The sequence below is a fragment of the Vulpes lagopus genome, chromosome X (assembly GCF_018345385.1).
Source record: "Vulpes lagopus strain Blue_001 chromosome X, ASM1834538v1, whole genome shotgun sequence".
Classification (NCBI taxonomy): Eukaryota; Metazoa; Chordata; class Mammalia; order Carnivora; family Canidae; genus Vulpes; species Vulpes lagopus.
In genome coordinates, this window is record NC_054848.1 from 29,190,085 (window position 1) to 29,213,518 (window position 23,434).

The 23,434-nt window shown below is 35.6% G+C and overlaps 1 pseudogene; it reads right to left on the minus strand.

Annotated features, from left to right (window-relative positions):
* LOC121482463 overlaps nt 1-23,434 on the minus strand; it is a 45,225-nt pseudogene that overhangs the window by 21,186 nt on the left and 605 nt on the right.

A 23,434-nucleotide genomic window follows, 5' to 3' on the forward strand; every position in this document is an offset into this window, starting at 1 on the left:
AATACAGACCAGAAGAACTGTAGAACAGATCAACAAAATCAGGAGTTGGTTCTTTGAAACAATTAATAAGAAGGATAATTCCCTAGGCATCCTTATTAAAAATAAAAAAGACTCAAATTAATAAAATTATGAATGAAAAAGGAGAGATCACAACAAATACCAAGGAAATACAAAGGATTTGAAAAACATATGAGCAGCTATAAGCCAATAATTTATGCAATCTAGAACAAATGGATGCATTTCTGGAAAACCATAAATTACCAAAACTGGAACAGGAAGAAATAGAAAACCTGAAGAGGCCAATAACCAGGGAGGAAATTGAAGCATTTATGAAAAACCTCCGAAGACCCAAAAGTCCAGGACCAGATGGTTCCCCAGGGGAATTCTATCAAACTTTTTTTTTCTTAAAGATTTTATTTATTTATTCATGAGACAGAGAGAGAGAGAGAGAGAGAGGCAGAGACACAGGCAGAGGGAGAAGCAGGCTCTGTGCAGGGAGCCTGATATGGGACTCGATTCCAGGTCTTCAGGATCACGCTGTTGAACATTTAAAGAAGAAATAATACCTATTCTACTAACATTGTTCCAAAGGATAGAAAGGGACTGAATACTTCCAAACTCATTTTATGAGGCCAGTATCACCTTAATTCCAAAACCAGACAAAGACCCCTCTGAAAAGGAAATTATAGACCAATATGCCTGATGAACACAGATGCAAAAATTCTCAACAAGATACTAGCCAATAGGATCCAACAGTACATTAAGAAGATTATTCACCAAGACCAAGTGGGATCTATCCTCAGGATGCAAGGTTGGTTCATTACTTGTAAAAAAACATGATAGATCACATCAACAAGAGAAAAAACAAGAACCATGTGATCCTCTCAATAGATGCAGAGAAAGCATTTGATAAAATAGAGCATCCAAAAAAAAAATACAGCATCCATTCCTGATCAAATCTCTTCAGAGTGTAGACAGAGGGAACATTTCTCAGCATCTTAAAAGCTATCTATGAAAAGCACACAGCAAATATATTCTCAACTGGAAAACATTGACAGCCTTTCCCCTAAGATGAGGAACATGACAGTGTTGTGCACTCTCCCCACTGCTATTCAACATAGTACTAGAAGTCCTAGCCTCAGCAATCAGACAACAAAAAGAAATAAAAGGCATTCAAATTGGCAAAGAAGTCAAACTCTACCTCTTCATAGATGACACAATACTGTATAGAGAAAACCCAAATGACTCCACCCTAAGATTGCTAGAACTCATACAGTCATTCCGCAATGTGGTGCGATACAAAAATCAATGCCCAGAAATCAGTGGCATTTCTATACACTAACAATGGGACTGAAGAAAGAGAAATTAATGAGTCAATCCCATTTACAATTGCACCAAAAGCATAAGATACCTAGAAATAAACCTAACCAAAGAGGTAAAGGATGTATACCCTAAAAACTACAGAACACTTCTGAAAGAAATTGAGGAAGACACAAAGAGATGGAAAAACATACCATGCTCGTGGATTGGAAGAATTAATATTGTAAAAATGTCTATGCTACCCAGGGAAATTTACACGTTCAGTGCAATCCGTATCAAAATACCATGGAATTTTTTCAGAGAGTTGGAACAAATAATCTTAAGATTTGTGTGGAATCAGAAGAGACCCCTAATAACCAGGGCAATATTGAAAAAGGAAACCAGAGTCGGGGACATTACAATGCCGGGTTTCAAGTTGTACTACAAAGCTGTGATCATCAAGACAGTGTGGTACTGGCACAAAAACAGACACATAGATCAATGGAACAGACTAGAGAACCCAGAAATGGGCCCTCAACTCTATTGTCAAGCAGTATTCTACAAAGCAGGAAAGACTATAAACTGGAAAAAGGACTGTCTCTTCAATAAATGCTGCTGGGAGCATTGGACATCCACATGCAGAAGAATGAAACTAGACCATTCTCTTACACCATACACGAAGATAAACTCAAAATGGATGAAAGACCTAAATGTGAACCAAGAATCCATCAAAATCCTAGAGGAGAACACAGGCAACACCCTTTTTGAACATGGCCACAGCAACTTCTTGCAAGACGTCTATGAAGAAAGGGAAACAAAAGCAAAAACAAAACAAAACAAAAAAACAAAAACAAAACAAAACAAAAAAACCAAACCAAACAAAACAAAAAAACACTCTTTTTGCACAGCAAAAGAAACAGTCAACAAAGCTAAAAGATAACCACAGAATGGGAGAAGATATTTGCAAATGACCTATCAGATAAAGGGCTAGTATCCAAGATCTATAAAGAACTTATTAAACTCAACAGCAAAGAAACAAACAATCCAATCATGAAATGGGCAAAAGACATGAACAGATATTTTACCAGAAGAAATACACATGGCCAACAAGCACATGAGAAAATGTTCCGCATCACTTCCCATCAGGGAAATACAAATCAAAACCACAATAATATCCCACCTCACACCAGTGAGAATGGCAAAAATTAACAAGACAGGAAACAACAAATGTTGGAGAGGATGTGATGAAAGGGGAACCCTCTTGCACTGTTGGTGGGAATGCGAACTGTTGCAGCCACTCTGGAAAACTGTGTGGAGGTTCCTCAAAGAGTGAAAAATAGATCTGCCCTACGACCCAGCAATTGCATTGATGGGGATTTACCCCAAAGATACAGATGCAGTGAAATGTCGGGAAACCTGCACCCCAGTGTTTATAGCAGCAATGTCCACAATAGCCAAACTGTGGAAGGAGCCTCGGTGTCCATCAAAAGATGAATGGATAAAGAAGTTGTGGTCTATGTATACAATGGAATATTACTCAGCCATTAGAAATGACAAATACCCACCATTTGCCTCGACATGGCTGGAACTGGAGGGTATTATGCTGAGTAAAGTAAGTCAATTGGATAAGGTTAATCATTATATGGTTTCACCATATGGGCAATATAAAAATAGTGAAAGGGATTATAGGGGAAAGGAGAGAAAATGAATTGGAAAAATCAGATAGGGTGAAAAAACATGAGAGACTGCTAACTCTGGGAAGTGAACAAGGGGTAGTGGAAGCGGAGGCAGGGGGATCAGGTGACTGGGTGTCAGGTACTATGGCAGCACTTGGCAGGATGAGCACTGGGTGTTATACTATATGTTGGCAAATCAAACTCCAATCAAAAAAATCCAATAAATAAAAATAAAAGTATGTTGTTTACAGGAAAAAATAAACAAACCAAAAACAAGACTCTTAACTATAGAGAAGAAACAGAGAGTTATCAGAGGCTGGTAGGTGTGAGGATGGAAGAAATAAAATGGGGATTGTACTAATCATGATGGGCAATGAGTCATGTAAAAAATTGCCAAATCAATATATTGTACACTTGAAACTAATGTGACACTTTATGTTAATCATACTAGAGTCAAAATAAATGTGTTGTTTAATCTTCAAGTTTATTGGGGTTTCTGGCTATCATTCTGTTATTGGTTTCTAGTTTAATTTCATTGTGTTATGATAGCATATTTTGCATGATATATATTCTTTTAAATTAGTTAAATTGTGATTATGATCCAGAATGCAGTCTATCTTGGTGATTGTTGTTGATGAGCTTCAGAAGAATGTGTATTCTTGTAATGTTTTATGAAATATTCTGTACATGTAGATTAGATCCACTTGGTGAAACTGTTCAGTTTATATTACTGATTTTCTGCTAACTGAATTTGTCAATTACTGATAGGAATATGTTAAAGTCTCCAACTATAAGAGTAGATTCATCTTTTTCCCTTGCAGTTCTATCAGATCTTGCACCACATATTTTGATGCTCTTTTGTTAGTTGTATGCACTTGAAAGATTATTATGTCTTCTTGGGAAAGTGGTAATTTTATCATTATGCAATACTCCTTTTTTCTCACTGATAATTTTCCTTCCTCAGAAGTCTGCTTTGTCTAAGATTAATATAGCTTCTTCATGTTCTTTTTGATTACTGTTAGCATGATATATCTTTCTCGAATCTTTGACATCTTTTTTTCTGTCTTGCTTTTTCACTTACCATAAAGTCCTACAAGTTCATTTGTATTTTCACAGATAACAGGATTTCCTTCTGTTTTAAGGCCGAATGATATGGCATTGTTTGTGTGGGTGCATATGTATGTGCGCAGTCACATTTTTAAAAATTTCTTTATCTATGCAGCCATGATGGACACTTAGGTTGTTTTCACATCTCTGCTATGGTGAATACTTCTGCAATGACCATGGTAGTGAAGATGATCTTTTCAAATTCCAGGTTTTATTTCCACTGGCTAGATACCCAGAAGAATTGCTGGATCATATGATAGTTCTATTTTTAATTTTTTGAGCACATTCCACAGTTCTCCCATAATGTCTATAGCAAATTACATTCCACCAACATTGTGTAAGTGTTTCCTTTTCTCCACATCTTTGCTAACACTTGTTATCTCTTCTCTTTTTTATAAAAGTTATCATAAGAATTTCCTTGATAATTAGTGATGTTTAGCATCTTTTCATGCACCCATTAGCAATTTCTATGTCTTTAGGGAAAATGTCTATTTGGGCATTTTGTTCATTTTTAATTGGGTTATTTATTTATGTTTGCTACTGAGTTGAATAAATTCCTTGAATGTTTTCAATATTAACCCCTTTTAAGATATATAATTTGCAAATATTTTTTCCATTACATAAGTTACCTTTCCACTTTGTCGATTGTTTTCTTTCCTGTGCAGAAGCTTTTTAGTTTGATGTAGCCCCACTTATTTGCTTCTATTGCCTGGGCTTTTGGTGTCGTATTTAAATAAATCATTGCCAAGACTGATGTTAAGTAATTCTTTATTTTCTTCTATGATTTATCTTTCCAGGTCTTACATTTAAGTTCTTAATCTATTTACAGTTAACTTTTGAGAATGATGGTAAATAGGGAGCCAGTTTCATCCTTTTGCATGGGTATCAATTCACCTGCACTGTCTTTTGATTAAATAATTTAATCTATTTACATTTAAAATAATTATTTATAGAAAAGAATTTACTAATTCCATCTGATTGTTTTATAGCTGGACTGTAGTTTTTTTACTCCTTTCTTCATCTCTTGTTGGCTTACTTTGTGAATTAAATTTTTTTTTACAGTGCTATGCTGTGGTTCCCATGTCTTTTTTTCTAGTTTTATTGAGATACATTTGACATACCTCACTGTATAAGATGTATAGCATAATTGTTTCACTTAAAAATATTGCAAAATGATTACTGCAATAAGTTTAGTTAGCATCCATCACCTCATACAGATATATATATTTAAAAAAAGCTGATTTACCTTGTCCTTATCTTTGGTGGATCAGCTGTAGGTTTTTGTTTTCTTGCTATTATGAGGATTATATAAAACATCTTATAAGAGTATATTTTAAGCTGCTAAAACTTCTCTTTTACTCCTCACCCCATATTATTCTTTTGATGTTAAAATTTACATATTTTATATTGTTTATCCATTAACAAGCTATTGTACCTATAGTTGTCTTTTAATACTTTTGTCTCTAACCTTTATACTAAAGTGACTAACATATCATCATATTATAGTATTATATTATTCTAAGTTGATTATACACTTATCTTTATCCAAAGTATTTCATACTTTCATATGTTTTCATGTTCCTGATTAGTATTCTTTCATTTTAATTTGTAGAACTCCTTCAACATTTCTTGTAAGATATATATACTGGTGATGAACTCCCTCAATTTTGTTTTGTGGGAAGGTCTTTATTTCTTCTTCATTTTTGAATAACCTCTTTACTAGGGCAAGATTTTTTGGCTAGCTGTTGTTTATTTTTCTTTCAGCACTTTGAATATATCTTCCCATTCTTTTGGCCTGAAAGGTTTCTGCTGAGAAATCTGCTCATAGCCTTATGGAAGGTTTCTCAGATGTGAGGAATTTTTTTCTTTTGTCACTTTTAAAATTCTTTCCATTCTATTTTAGACAGTTTTATTGTAACATGTCTTGAACAAAATCGTTTTGCATTAAAATCTGGTGAGAAATTTGAAGCTTCATAAACTTGAATATCTAAACCTCTTCCCAAATTTGGGAAGTTCTTAGCATTTGTTTCTTTAAATAAAGAAATTATTGCCCCTTTCTTCCTCTCTCCTTCTAGAATTCTAATAACACATAAGTTATTTCATTCGATTGATTCTCATATTTTAGGTATACTTTATTCAGGCTTTTTTATTCTTTGTTCTCCTCTGACTGGATAATTTTAAATGACCTATTTCATGCACACAGATTCTTACTTCTGTTTGATCAAGTCTGTTGTCAATGCTCTCTATCGCATTTTTCATTTCATTCACTGAAATCCTCAGTTCCAGATTTTCTAGTTTGGCTTTTTTAATCATCTCTCTCTTGTTTTTTTTTTCTTGTGCTGTTTTCCTGATTTCAATATATTGTCTTTCTGTGTTTTCTTGTAGTTCACTGAGCTTCCTTAAAACAACTATTTTGAATTCTTTTTTTGGGCAAATAGGTCCTGCAAAGCCAGGCCAATATTTTACAACCTCCTGTTTGTTTTCTCTAGGGTGGTGATAAATGTTCAGTTTTGGAAGGTTTGTTTAAACCATTATCCATTTCTGCTAAACAGTTAATCATCTCAGAATATTAAATGAGAAAATTATTAGAATTATAAATATTAGAGTAAGGAGGCCCTGAAGATCCTGAAGGTAGTTTAAATTTTTTACAGATTACTAAAACTGAGCTCTAAAGTGGTTAAATTATTTTAGGCCATAGAGCTAATAATGGCAGAATTGTGACTAGAATTAAGATCCCCGGACTACTTATTTGCAAGACTATCATGTTCACTAGGTACTTGTTTATTTTCTCTTTACTAAAGGAAAATCATCAGAGAAAACCAAGAACAAAAGAAAATGGCTATGTGACTTATAATGGTGTAATTTAAAAATCATGAATATCTGTACATGAATGATGTTTTCTAGGACAGTTGTGAAAATTAAGTTAAATGCATTGCTTAATAAGGTATAATTCATACAGCTCTTCCTATTATATCACAATTCAAAGGGTATAAGTATCACCCTTAATATAAAAACATTCAATATATATTAATCTAGATGTCAATAGGAAACTGATGTCACATTCAAATGGGGAAACAGTGGAGAGTTTAAGGAACAGACTTGAACAAGGGAAATTATGGGACACTGGAAACTGAAAAGCCATGATGAAGAATGCTGGTAGTAGAAACACTGGAAAAAAATAAAACATACCTGCCCCAGAAATGAAGAGGAAAAGGAAACGAGTGCTTGCCAGAAAGAGCCGTGGTTGAGTCGTAGCTACACATACAGGATTTCAAACAAAACAGCTGTTATTTTCTTCAGAGGGACATAGCCATTGACAGCTCAAAAGAGTGGGAGCCAGATAAATAAATACCATAAAATAATTTTCTTAATGTTCTCCAATTTTCTGCCAGGCCATTAACGGACTGAAACTACCTGGAACCCAAAGGTCAAAGGAGGCCACTGTTATTTCTTATAAGGGTAGAATGAGTAAGAAGAGATTAGATCTGAAACAACACAGATGATCTATCAGACCATAGTTCAAGCTCAAGCAGTGAAAAAGAAGAAATAGACATGGAGGAGAGAAGAACAAGGACAAACTGCAAATTACTGCAAATGCTTCATCCATCTATCACCATATTTAACCATAATGATCTTCAGAGAGTGATATCCTTCTTAATTTTTGTACAAGTTCATCTTTTGGACAACTCCAACTTGAAGCCATAGAGAAACAGATTTCATGCATTGTAGTTCTAAGTCCAACCAACTTGAAAATAGAATAATCTGGTGCAGATATGTTGAATTTGAAATTCTTTCTAGATATCTAAACCACTAATAATTCAAATCTGAAGCTCAAGGAAAAGTTCTTTCTGGACACTTTGGAATTATAAGCATATATATATTAAAATCATGAGAACAGTGAATTTACCAAAGTAGTCAGTACACAAAGATGCTTAATCAACTAAACCACCCAGGCACCTCTCTAGAGTGTCATTTAAAAAAGTTTCAGTTTTATGCTAAAATTTTCCAACATATCACTGTTAGTAATTTTAGTCTTTGTATAATATCTCCATCATTAGACTATATTGTAGATTAGCTACAATTGCCATTTTTTTCCTTCTTAATTTTTCCTTAGATTGTATCTTTTCCTATGTCTTATATTTTCTAAAGATTATAGGATGGTATATATAAAAAAGTGTCCTGAAACTTTGAAGCTCTATTTAATATTATTCACCTCCTAAAGGATTTGCCTTTGATTTTCTTAGGCAGTTATGCTGATGGAATATTGCTTCTATCAAATGGGAATGACCTTATGATTGGAAGCCGGGCTTTAGTCCTTATTGAGGTTGGTCATTTATGGTTCTTTCTTACTCTTACAGCAGAACCTTTTGGAATATCAACAGAAAGTTTAGGATGCTTAGTTAGGTTCCTCTACTGGGAAGACTGAACTCCCACTTTTCCTCAACCCCACAAAAGTTTTGAAAGATTTTCTTTGATTCTCAGTTCACTAGCTTTCACTTTCTTCTCACTCTGTGCCAACTGAATTGGAAAATACCACAAGGAAAAATACAATACTGAATTTAGGTTTTATATTCTAATATGGAGAATGAAAACTTCAAAGTCGAAAATTTATATGGAGGGGTGAGAGAATGCTTTGGAAATCACAACAGAAAAGGAAGAGAACATTTAGGCTTCTTTCAGGTTTAATTCAAGGAGGATATGGGAAAAACAGTCATTACTTGTAAAAACTAAAACAGAAGTAGTGTCAAAAGGGAAAAGCCGGATTTTAGTTTTAAAAAAAAGCAATTGAAGGAAACTACACTGAAATATATGAGGCTACAGGAGATTTTAAGTTACATACTAAAGCATGACCAGTTTTAGAGAAGATATAATTGCACATAGTAAAAAATAATAAAATGTAGAAGAGCTGTATTATGTTTTTTAGGGTTTTTTGTTGTTGTGATGGTGGTTTCTTGTTTTATTTTTGCTGTGTGGTTTCACATATAACGTCCTATGTCATATGGTCAGTTCTATCTTGATAGGAAGTTAAATTTGAAAACATTCCAAAACTTAACATATTTGCTCCTCACCAAATATTTTATATTTTGATGTCACATTTTACATCCTTTTTCATTTTATGTATCCTTTAATTATTATGATTTTAGCTAATTTTATTACTTTTGTCTTATAACCTTCATACCGGCTTTATAAGTAATTAATCCACTTACCCATACTAAATATTTCCCTTTACCAATGTGATTTTTACTTTGGTATGTTTTTATGTTATTAATTAGTGTCATTTCTTTTCAGCTTAAAGTCCCTTTAACATTTCTTTTAAAGCTAGTTCAATGGTGAGAACTTCTTCAGCTTGCTTGTCTGGAAAACTATCTCTCCTTCAATTTTGAATAATAATCTTCCTGAGTAGAATATTCTTGGTTGAAAGTTTCTTCCTTCTAGCCCTTTGAATATGTCATGCCATTCTTATCTGGCCTGCAAAGTTTCTGCTGAAAAATCTGCTGATAGCATTATGGAGGTTCCCTTGTATAGGACAAGTTGTTTTTCTCTTGCTTCTTCTAAGATTCTCTTTAACTTTTGACATTTTACTGATAATGTGAATTTATGTGGATCCCTATGGGTTCATCTTGTTTGAAACTCTCTGGGCTTCCTAGACCTGGCTGTCTGTCTCATTCCCCCAAGTAAGGGAAATTCTTAGCCATTATTTCTTCAAATAAGTTTTCTGTCTCATTTCTTCTTTCTTCTCCTTCTGGGACCTGTATGCTGTGAATGTTATTTTGCTTGATGTTGACCCATAGTTCTCTTAAGTTAGCTTCTGTTTTTAAAATTCTTTTCACTTCTCTGGTTAGGTAAGTTCCATTACCCTGTCTTTCAGGTTTCTGATCCTTTCTTCTACTTTATGTTGTCTGCTATTGAACCCCTATAGTGTATTTTTTTCAGTTCATTTATTGTATTCTTCAGCTGTGTGACTTCAGTTTGGTACTTACTTATGTTTTCTGTCTTTGTGAAATTATTACTGTGTTTACCCATTCTTATTTCAAGTTCAGTGAGTATCTTTATGACCATTACTTTGAACTCTATCAGGTAAAATATTATCTCCTTTTCATTAAGATCTTTTTCTGAGGTTTTATCCAATTCCTTCACCTAGAATATACTGCACAGTTTCCTCATATTGCTTGATTCTGTGTATGTTTTTATTTATTATGTGAAGTAGCTTGTCTAATAGTCTTAAAGAAGTGGCCTTGCGTAGGTGATGAACTTTATTGTTCTTGATTATTCTTGATATGCTCTCATTGTTGAAAGTGCCAAGACCTGTCAGTGATCCAAGGGGAGGAATGTCACTTAGCACCTAGTTTCAGGCTGATGGAAGCCAGACCTACATGTAGCAACATATTTTTAAAAATGCAAATATACACAGTCCTGTGGGGCCACAATTATAATCCCTGCTGGCCTCCACACCAAGAGATCTGGAGTTTCTCCTGGGTGAAGTTGCAAGCTCCTTTCTGAGAGGTATTGTTGAGCTGTAGTGACATCAAGGAAGTATGCAAGGGTGGTGTCTCCCTGCTTTCATTGCCTGAAAGGACCTCTTTAGCTTTTAGATGTTTGAAAAATCTGAAGCTTGTCACTTAGGCTGAAGCTCTGAAGCAAGTTAATAGGCCTTCTTCTCAGGAAGACTGAGATATGTTTCGGCTGTCTGCAGTGCCCTGGGGTGGTGGCCTGCCAAGAACTGTCTATTCAATTGTTACAGTCCTGTGGAGCTTTGGAACACCAGCTCTCCTGGCCAAATGGGCCATGCAATCAAGGGGTGTACTCTGTGTGAAATGCACACACTCATCAGCTTTAGCAAGCCAGCTGGAGAGTGTAGGGGGTGGGGTGTACTCACTGGCTTGAGAAAGGCAGCAGGAAAATGCCTTGACTGCACAGGCCTGCCAGCATCACGACTGCAGTGGGAGAGTGCTTTGTCTGTGTGTGCCTGCTGACTTTAGCAAAGGAAAAGGAAAATGTTGTGACCACTCAAGCTCATCAGCGCCAGTCAAGGAATTTGGGAGAATGCTGCAACTGTCTGTCCTTGCTGGCTTTAGCAAGGGAGCAGGAGAATGCCATATCCATTTGCACTTGCCAACCATCTTGGACCACTCCATTTCCTTGAATCATTCTAAGTATTGTCTAAGTCTAAGGCATAATAAAAGATCATAAAATAATTATGGTAGTGCTTTCTGAATTTTGTCATATGTAAATGAGCTATACTACTCATAGAGCTCTATTAAAGTTTTAGGAAATAAGTAAATGACACCCTTAGGCAATTTCTTACACATCAACACTCAATGAATGTCTTTTATAATTTTTTTTTGCTCAAAAAATGTATCAAACTGAAAAATAGTGCCTTTGTCCTCACATTTTAAAATACTTTAAAAACAGAATGTATATAATTATATTTGTAAACATCAGTGATTTTTTTGTGAATAACAAAATGTAATATGTCCTTTATTCCCCAGAAATGGTGTGACTAAATTACTGCTATACCCTGAAATACAAAGTACCTAAACATGACAAAATATAGTAATGTGATCACTATCTATCCTGGTGAACAAAATTAAAATCTTGAGGATATCCTCAACTCATTCACTTTATTTATTTTAATTAATCAGCTGATTCCATGCTACCTTTCCAGATTTATCTTCCTCCCCTAGTCCACATTCTCCCTGTCCCCTAATTCCTTATACACTTTGTTGGAGCCATGGCATTTGGATTTTTGTTCTTTCTATACCTTAGCATAAGATCTCCCTGTAATCTAGACTACACATATTCCCCCACTCTATTTGCTGAACTAACTGTATCTATCTATCAATTTATCATCTATCTATCATCTATCTATCTATCTATCTATCTATCTATCTATCTATCATGTATCTATCTACCTAATAATCACATCTTCCTCTTTTCCCCATATCCAAATTTTGCTAAATGAACTTTTATTGAAAATGTACCACGTAACAATGACCTTGCTAATGCTTATTTTTCAAAACTATCATGCAGAGCTCTCTTCGTTTACTGGATATGAACCTTGGGGAACAGAGACTTAGAGTTTAAAGCACTTGGCCAGGGATCCCTGGGTGGTGCAGCGGTTTAGCGCCTGCCTTTGGCCCAGGGCGTGATCCTGGAGATCCGGGATCAAATCCCATGTCGGGCTCCCGGTGCATGGAACCTGCTTCTCCCTCTGCCTGTGTCTCTCTCTGCCTCTCTCTCTCTCTGTGTGACTATGATAAATAAATAAAAATTAAAAAAAAAAAAAGCACTTGGCCAAAGTTACGCAAAAGCAGGGTAAGGATTCTAAAAACTATACTATTAACAGGTACATAACAATTAACCCTGAACTACATGGGGTTTAGAGGAGGGTGACCCCCTGTGCAGCCAAAAATCTATATATAACTTTTCATTCCTCAAAAATTTTACTAATAGCTTAATGTTGACGTGAAGCCTCACTGATAATGTAAATAGTAAATTAACACATATTTTGTATGTTATAATATATACTATATTCTTACAATAAATTAAGCTAGGGAAAAGAAAATGTTATTAAGAAAATTGAAAGATAGAATACATTACAGTTCTATACTACACAAAATCTGCATATAACTGAACCTGTACAGTTCAAATCCATATTGTTCAAGGGTTAACTGTATATAACTACTGTCCATCTGTTTCTTCTTTCTGCTGTAGTTTTTATTTAGTACAGTGTGATCTGTCTTTCTCACTACATTATAAGCACCTTGTAAATGTTTTGAATTGTTGTTTTATCAAGTCTTTCTTTGAGTAGTATGGTAGAAAAATATATTTTATATTGGGGATCTGAACTTATACCTAAATATGCTACATATTTGTTGCATGTACTTCAAGAAGTCAAGTCACTCAATATCCTTAAACCTTAGTTTTAAAAAGTCTGTCAATCCACAAAAACAAGGACTGAATAGATATCATGATGACCATAAACTCATATCTTTCTATAGTAACTCTGAACGTAAACGGGCTTAATGACCCCATCAAAAGGCACAGGGTTTCAGACTGGATAAAAAAGCAGGACCCATCTATTTTCTGTCTACAAGAGACTCATTTTAGACAGAAAGACACCTACAGCCTGAAAATAAAAGGTTGGAGAACCTTTTACCATTCAAATGGTCCTCAAAAGAAAGCGGGGGTAGCCATCCTTATATCAGATAAACTAAAATTTACCCCGAAGTCTGTAGTGAGAGATGAAGAGGGACACTGTATCATACTCAAAGGATCTATCCAACAAGAAGGACTTAACAATCCTCAATATATATATATATATGCCCCGAATGTGGGAGCTGCCAAATATATCACTCAATTAATGACCAAAGTGAAGAAATACTTAGATAATAATACACTTATACTTGGTGACTTCAATCTAGCTCTTTCTATACTCGATAGGTCTTCTAAGCACAACATCTCCAAAAAACGAGAGCTTTAAATGATACACTGGACCAGATGGATTTCACAGATATCTATAGAACTTTACATCCAAACTCAACTGAATACACATTCTTCTCAAGTGCACATGGAACTTTCTCCAGAATAGACCACATACTGGGTCACAAATCGGGTCTGAACCGATACCAAAAGATTGGGATCGTCCCCTGCATATTCTCAGACCATAATGCCTTGAAATTAGAACTAAATCACAAGAAGTTTGGAAGAACCTCAAACACGTGGAGGTTAAGGACCATCCTGCTAAAAGATGAAAGGGTCAACCAGGAAATTAAGGAAGAATTTAAAAGATTCATGAAAACTAATGAAAATGAAGATACAACCGTTCAAAATCTTTGGGATGCAGGAAAAGCAGTCCTAAGGGGGAAATACATCGCAATACAAGCATCCATTCAAAAACTGGAAAGAACTCAAATACAAAAGCTAACCTTACCCCTTAAGGAGCTAGAGAAAAAACAGCAGATCGATCCTACACCCAGCAGAAGAAGAGAGTTAATTAAGATTCGAGCAGAACTCAACGAAATCAAGACCAGAAGAACTGTGGAACAGATCAACAAAACCAGGAGTTGGTTCTTTGAAAGAATTAATAAGATACATAAACCATTAGCCAGCCTTATTAAAAAGAAGAGAGAGAAGACTCAAATTAATAAAATCATGAATGAGAAAGGAGAGATCACTACCAACACCAAGGAAATACAAACGATTTTAAAAACATATTATGAACAGCTATACGCCAATAAATTAGGCAATCTAGAAGAAATGGATGCATTCCTAGAAAGCCACAAACTACCAAAACTGGAGCAGGAAGAACTAGAAAATCTGCACAGACCAATAACCAGGGAGGAAATTGAAGAAGTCATCAAAAACCTCCCAAGACACAAAAGACCAGGGCCAGATGGCTTCCCAGGGGAATTCTGTGAAACATTTATTTTTATTTTTATTTTTATTTTTGTAGTTTTATAATTCTGTGAAACATTTAAAGAAGAAACCATACCTATTCTACTAAAGCTGTTTGGAAAGATAGAAAGAGATGGAGTACTTCCAAATCCGTTCTATGAGGCCAGCATCACCTTATCCAAAACCAGACAAAGACCCCACCAAAAAGGAGAATTATAGACCAATATCCCTGGTGAACATGGATGCAAAAATTCTCCACAAGATACTAGCCAATAGGATCCAACAGTACATTAAGAAAATTATTCACCATGACCAAGTAGGATTTATCCCCGGGACACAAGGCTGGTTCAACACTCGTAAAACAATCGATGTGCTTCATCATATCAGCAAGAGAAAAACCAAGAACCATATGATCTCAATAGATGCAGAGAAAGCATTTGACAAAATACAGCATCCATTCCTGATCAAAACCCTTCAGAGTGTAGGGATAGAGGGAACATTCCTCGACATCTTAAAAGCCATCTACAAAAAGCCCACAGCAAATATCATTCTCAATGGGGAAACACTGGGACCCTTTCCCCTAAGATCAGGAACAAGACAGGGATGTCCACTCTCACCACTGCTATTCAACATAGTACTGGAAGTCCTAGCCTCAGCAATCAGACAACCAAAAGAAATAAAAGGCATTCAAATTGGCAAAGAAGAAGTCAAACTCTTCCTCTTCGTCGATGACATGCTATTCTACATAGAAAACCCAAAATCCTCCACCCCAAGATTGCTAGAACTCATATAGCAATTTGGCAGCGTGGCAGGATACAAAATCAATGCCCAGAAATCAGTGGCATTTCTATACACTAACAATGAGACTGAAGAAAGAGAAATTAAGGAGTCAATCCCATTGACAATTGCACCCAAAAGCATAAGATAACTAGGAATAAACCTAACCAAAGAGTTAAAGGATCTATACCCTAAAAACTATAGAACGCTTCTGAAAGAAATTGAGGAAGACACAAAGAGATGGAAAAATATTCCATGCTCGTGGATTGGCAGAATTAATATTGTGAAAATGTCAATGTTACCCAGGGCAATGTACGTGTTTAATGCAATCCCTATCAAAAATACCATGGACTTTCTTCAGAGAGTTAGAACAAATTATTTTAAGATTTGTGTGGAATCAGAAAAGACCCCGAATAGCCAGGGGAATTTTAAAAAAGAAAACCATACCTGGGGGCATCACAATGCCAGATTTCAGGTGGTACTACAAAGCTGTGGTCATCAAGACAGTGTGGTTCTGACACAAAAACAGACACATAGATCAATGGAACAGAATAGAGAACCCAGAAGTGGACCCTGAACTTTATGGTCAACTAATATTCGATAAAGGAGGAAAAACTATTCACTGGAAGAAAGACAGTCTCTTCAATAGATGGTGCTGGGAAAATTGGACATCCACATGCAGAAGAATGAAACTAGACCACTCTCTTTCACCATACACAAAGATAAACTCAAAATGGATGAAAGATCTAAATGTGAGACAAGACTCCATCAAAATCAGAGAGGAGAACACAGGCAACACCCTTTTTGAACTCAGCCACAGTAATTTCTTGCAATATTCATCCACGAATGCAAAAGAAACAAAAGCAAAAATGAACTATTGGGACTTCATCAAGATAAGAAGCTTTTGCACAGCCAAGGATACAGTCAACAAAACTAAAAGACAACCTACAGAATGGGAGAAGATATTTGCAAATGACATATCAGATAAAGGGCTAGTTTCCAAGATCTATAAAGAACTTTAAACTCAACAGCAAAGAAACAAACAATCCAATCATGAAATGGGCAAAAGACATGAACAGAAATCTCACAGAGGAAGACATACACATGGCCAACAAGCACATGAGAAAATGCTCTGCATCACTTGCCATCAGGGAAATACAAATCAAAACCACAATGAGATCCCACCTCACACCAGTGAGAATGGGGAAAATTAACAAGGCAGGAAACTACAAATGTTGGAAAGGATACGGAGAAAAGGGAACCCTCTTACACTGTTGGTGGGAATGTGAACTGGTGCAGCCACTCTGGTAAACTGTGTGGAGGTTCCTCAAAGAGTTAAAAATAGACCTGCCCTACGACCCAGCAATTGCACTGTTGAGGATTTACCCAAACATCCATATGCAATGAAATGCCGGGACACCTGCACCCCAATGTTTATAGCAGCAATGTCCACAATAGCCAAACTGTGGAAGGAGCCTCGGTGTCCATTGAAAGATGAATGGATAAAGAAGATGTGGTCTATGTATACAATGGAATATTACTCAGCCATTAGAAACGACAAATACCCACCATTTGCTCAACGTGCATGGAACTGGAGGGTATTATGCTGAGTGAAGTAAGTCAATCGGAGAAGGACAAACATTGTATGTTCCCATTCATTTGGGGAATATAAATAATAGTGAAAGGGAATATAATGGAAGGGAGAAGAAATGTGTGGGAAATATCAGAAAGGGAGACTGAACATAAAGACTCCTAATTCTGGGAAACGAACTAGGGGTAGTGGAAGGGGAGGAGGGCAGGGGTTGGGGGTGACCGGGTGATGGGCACTGAGGGGGGCACTTGACAGGATGAGCCCTGGGTGTTATTCTGTATGTTGGTTAATTGAACACCAATAAAAATAAATTTATTATTAAAAAAAAACCAAAAAAAAAGAACAAATGTAGATTCAGTCTTACAAAGAGGAATGTGAAGCGTAGAGAAAATGTGGTAAATAAATAGATTCACACCCATATATCCAAAGCCCACAGTATTAAAAACTTTATTGACTATTTATGAGTAGGAAAAGCTAAATGGAGTAAGATAAAGTCAGTTCATGAAAAGAAACTCAGAAACTCATTTGGGAGGTAGAAGATACAGAAAAAAGTTCAGAGAAGGATGTGCAAAGAACCATTGCTTAAAATTAGAGAAGATACATCGAAATAAACCACATAGTAGTTCTCTTTTGTCACTCATGATGTCTGGTGCCAGAAAGATAGGCATCAGGATTGTCTTTACTTGTCTTTATACTGGTATTTTGGTATTTAGTGGAGACATTTATTCTCAAACTTCCAGATGCAGTATGAAGAGGAGCAGGTAAGTGATTGACAGCTATATTTAGCATTGTCTTCTTCGGGTTCCTTCAACTACAGAATCTTTGATAAGGATTTGAGCATGAGTGGATTATTTGGAATGTGATCTCAGAAGTATGGTGATGGAATGAGGAAGCAAAACCAAGAAGGGAGGAAGGGCTCTAAATTGTGCATCTATCAGCAGTTCAAAAACTGTGGGAGAATAAACTGTGGAGTTTGTCCACTAAGGCATATTCAACTCTCATCCCTCATTGGCTGAAGATTACCTCCAGGGGCACTCACTCTCCTCCAGGCCGTTTCTGGAGTCCTACACACAGAGAATCGAAACAGCAATGCGTAGATGTACATGGGAACCTGAGGAAACCACAACAGCTTCTGCTATAACCATGTAATATTCTTTATTTTCACACAGAGAATAAAAAAAAAGCTTATGCTTTGGAGGTCATCTATACTCTGGGACTTGTTCATATCATGTTGTTATTTTTTTTTAAATCACTCTTAGACATTTCTGTCAGGTAGCATGATTCCATTACATCCCAAAGGAATGTGGTATCTATGCAGGAAGAAATACTTGTTTTTGTTTTTCACTACGTTTATCACCCCACACTTACGACATTTCCGAGCTCATAGTGATTACCCAGTCAATATTTGTGAGTGGATTAATGAATGCAGTTGTATCAAACAACAAAAGGGTAAGCTAATCTATCTTAAATATTTAGATTGAATGTGTTGCTTCATAACACAGATGCAGTCTTCAAGATTGACAATTAGTTGTGATACTTTTCCTCAGAGATTCTGGCTTTATTCTCTACTATTGAACGGTTGGTTTCATTCACAGATTAGGAGCAAAATTGCTTACTGAAACCCAGTCCTCATCTCTAAGAGTGACCAGAGAAAAAGAAAAGGGAGAGCTAGCTGCTTTTGGAAAAAAATTAGAAAGGTGATATAAAATCTTTCCCAAAACTCCCCAGCAAAACTGTCTTTTGTGTCTCAATGTTGTAAATCGCATTACAGGCCCATTTCTGAAGCTAACATTGGCCAAGAAAATGAGATTACTCTCTAACCTATCATCCTGGCATTGTGACACCTCTTGTGGCAGATGAGATGCATGTTACCCTCTTGATACCTCAACAGAATTGGAGCTTTTTTAGGAACAGAGAGGGGTAATGTATGCTGTATAGGCAGCCGTTTATTGGATAAGCAACTAATGACATTTATTTCTAAATATTGTTGCTACCAAATCCTGACATGATGAAAATCCCCACAAAATAAAACTCTGATACCTATTATTCTTTATTTGTAGCCCTCATTCTAAGTTCCAGGAAAGAAGTTTCAGTAATTTTCCATCATTTTGTGATGTAGCACATGTACGTTTGAGTGTATGCTGAAGATAGGCTTTTTCCTTTTTGGCCATATGGAAAAGTGAAAATGGACTGAAAATTACTATCTTTCCCTTGACAAGTTAATTAAGCCTCATAATCAGTCACAGTCATTTGAACAGCATGGTTGCTGGAATGAGAATTAGTAGGATACCTCGATGGACAAATGAGGCACATTTTGTAGAAGGAAATCTCCGACGAATACATAAGTGTTGTGAAAATATGAAAGGAAAACTATGTCTTAAAAGAGAAAAGGCAATTTAGTTATTAGACAATGGGGTTGCTGTTAAGGAAATTTATTCAAAAATCCAAGGAATGGAAGTGTGCACTTCATACATTAATCTTATTTAATCCAGTATATTATTTTTAATTATTTTATATCTATTTTGCCACTTGACTATAAATTTATTGAGTATAAATATTGTTTATCTCTTCCCTTAGTTTTAAGTACATTGTCTATTACACAAATGCTTGTTGCATTAAGTTAAACAAAATAATTTACTTCCATAAACTACACACTAAATTACATTACATATTCCACATTGTTTTTAATTTTTCATCAGGAAGTTTAACCACTGACAATGATTAACATAAATATGTTCCTGGTAATTCTCACTTTTTACCATCATAAGACTGACACACCAAAATATTTTCTTGGTAGTGAAATTGTGGAGGATAGAAATATTTGGTATTTCCCCAGCTAAGATTATGTTCTACACATATTTGAATGTAAGGTCACTCATAATCTGTATTTATTTCGTATATAAAAGTTATAATATTATTGATAGCAGTCACCAATTTCCTAAATATTTCCAGACATTCCACAAACCAAAACTAAGTATACTGTTTGCAGATCTGATTCCTTCCATTTTTTCCTATACAAATATAAATTTTACTAGGTTGCAGTATCTTTAATAAACAGTTGTTTTCTCTTTTATGAAATAAACATTTTGTTATAGAGATGTCAATATTGTTACATAGTTTTATAACAGTCATTTTCAATGCCTGCATAAGGTGTAAATATAAATGTATTCCTGTGGTATGATTTACATAACCATTTTTCTGCTGTTGTATATTGAAGGTTCCCCCCTCCATTTTTTGTTATCATTACCAACACTCCAGTGAACATGTTTTACTTCTGATTTTCACTAGTACAAAATCTGTGATATGAATTTACTCTGTGGGGATCCATGGATACACATTTTTTTTAGAATGACCTTATTTTTTTCTGATTCAGCCTCTGAGGAGTGGCTAAACTTCTTAGACACATGATCTTGGGCAAGAATTACTCATAATATCTTTTAGCTTCAATTTTCTCATGTATTGGAGAAAGGAATGACAGAATTTGAGCTTTCTTGTGATAGGATTATTTAGCTGAAAAAATTGAGTCAAAGTGAAGTGAAAAAATAAAAGAGATTTTAAGAAAATCAAAGTAGCAAAAACAGTCTCACCTGTAACTCAAACCAGAATGTGAAAAAGTCTTCCCGACCAGAGTCCCTTCATCTCACCATCGCTTGTTCATTTTCTTTATGGTTTTTCCTTTCCTTTTTCTATTTGTATGTGTGTCTTTTTGTCGTTGTCCCCCTCTCTCTGAATCCTGCCTTTCTTTTCTTTTTTGGACCAGCCCATCATGGTGAAATGTAGATAAGGTCACTCTTAGCCCTTGAGGTTACATGACCTTTAATGCCTAATGCTCACATATAACTTAAAAGATTCTGTCTACAAATTAACAGAGGACAGAAACTATGTGCCCTGGGTTGGATCAGATGTCTTTTCAACCACAACCAGAGGAAGTTGTTACATGATATTTAAACATTTCAGATTCCCACTCCTGTTAGTGTGCTAAAGCTGGAAATTATCTGAAAAAGCTATCCGGGCTTGCAAGTGTCCCCAAATATGTATAGCTTTAGAAAGCACTTCATATCTGGTAAAGTGTTAAGGGCATTTTTTTATTCATTAGTGTTATTCATGAATATTATCCTTATTATGCATTTTATCCATCAGTAATCATTTGCTATCCTTCATTTGCTAGACATAGTGCTTATATTGTGAAAACAAAGAATGACAAAACAGAGTCCCTTACCTCTTCAACTGGTTAACTTGAGAGCTTGTTAGAAATGTAAAATGTACTAAATAAGAAACAACATTTTGTCAGGTTCTCTAATAAGTGCTATAGGTAGTAGGCCTACATTAGGCATAATTGCTCTGAAAGTAAAGACACATGAGGTTTTTAATTCCTAGATCTATCTCCAACCCAATTCATGCAGTTCTGTCTATTTCTTCTTTTTTTTTTTAAGATTTTATTTATTTATTCATGAGAGACACACACAGAGAGAGACAGAGACACAGGCAGAGGGAGAAGCAGGCTCCATGCAGGGAGCCCGACATGGGACTGGATCCCAGGTCTCCAAGGTCACGGCCTGGGCTGAAGGCAGGTGCTAAACCGCTGAGTGACCCTGGCTACCCTCTATGTCTATTTCTAATCAATACTGAACTGTTTGCTCTAAGTGTTGCTAGGTCACGGAATAATTTTCTCCTATGTAATTGATCAGTACTTAAAGTATAGGCTTCTGTACTGATTAGGTAAAATTCATCAATTGTATTTTGTATATATCTTCCAATTGATATTTCTCATTCTTAGAAGTCTTGTTCTGGTAAAAGTCTTCGCAGTACAATAATGTCTAGACATCTAGTTCTCCTATGTAACTACTTTAACAGTCTTACAAGTGATATAAAAGTTCCATGTTTTCAGATGCAGGGAAAATATATTTCAAACTAAGTGTTTCCTAGAAATCTTTTTCTCATAATTTAACTATCATTTTCTTTAGAGCATTTTTATGATTTTTTTGGTATAAATAAAGATATATATCTATGTTTTCCTGTATGCTTGCTACACATAACAGTTTCACTGTTTCCTACATGTATGTTATACATATGTAATTTAATGTGAACTTTAAAGAAAAGATGGGAGATTTATAGAACTTGATATTTCTCTATTTTTATTATTAGGTTCAGAGTAGAGTTCAGTGATTCATCAGTTGCATATAGCACCCAGTGTTGGGCAGCAGCCCAGGTGACTCAGCTGTTTAGCGCTGCCTTTAGCCCAGGGCCTGATCCTGGAGACCTGGGATCCAGTCCCATGTCGGGCTCCCTGCATGAAGCCTGCTTCTCCCTCTGCCTGTCTCTGCCTCTCTCTCTCTCTCTCTCTCTTATGAATGAATAAATAAAATCTTTAAAAAATAACCCCCAGTGTTCATTCCATCAAGTGCCCTCCTTAAAGCCCATCACTCAGTGCCCATCCTCTCACCCACCTCCCCTCGAGCAACACTCAGTTTGTTCCCTAGAGTTAAGAGATTCTTATGGTTTGTCTCCTTCTCTGATCTTGTGTTATTTTATTTTTCCTTCCCTTCCCCTATGTTCATCTGTTTTGTTTCTTAAATTCCACGTATGAGTGAGATCATATGATAGTTGTCTTTCTCCGACTGACTTATTTCCCTTAGCGTAATACCCTCCAGTTCCATCCATGTCATTGCAAATGGCAAGATTTCATAGAACTTGGTATTTATTATGCTTCAGTTTTGTTATTCTTCATTGTGTGTTTCCTCTCATGGCTACTTGATGTCACCAAATATATTTCTTGAGGATTTCTATGTAATAAAAGGGTTGGACTAGTATATTTAGTTGCTTTCAACTCTGAAATTTATTTATTTATTTATTCATTCCTTTTTTTTTCATTAACATTTATTGAGCACCACTGGTAAAGCATAATGCTGTTGGTTCTGGGAACACAGAAAGTAGGTGTTGCTTGGAAGCAACTGCAGATTTCATGGCAAAGTGATTATGTTGGGATGGCATTGACAGGAACAGCAAGCAAACAGTAAGGATATTCCTTCTTTCCTCCTCCCATCTGCTAGCCTTCTCAGCCCTTGCTGACAAAGCTAAGTTCTTTTTACCCAGTCTTTTCTCTAGCATCATGCAAGACATTATTAAAGAGTTTATTTGTCTTTGCAATATGCCATATAAATATCTGTGCAGTCCTGCCCTTTGTCTGTGAAGCATTAGCTTACATGCCACACCACATGTTTGAACTTCCATGCAACAGGAATATTAACTTATTTATGCTTCTGCTAACAAGATGTCAATTCTTTGTACAAAGACATTCACATCCTCTTTCCTAATAGAGGAGATACTAAGTCACAACAGATAATGTATCTATCCTTGGGCAGTGGCAAATTTGCTGCCAGTTCAATCACAATCTTATCTGAATGATCTGTAACCTAAAAAATAAATGTTAAAGTTAACTACCTCCAAAATCTTCATGTAAAACAGTTGTTAAAAGGATAAGGAATGAAAAAATTTTATATATATATAATATATATATATAATATATATATAACAATCAAGAAAGGAAATATGTATATCTAATGCACTTGTCATTTTTATAAGTGGC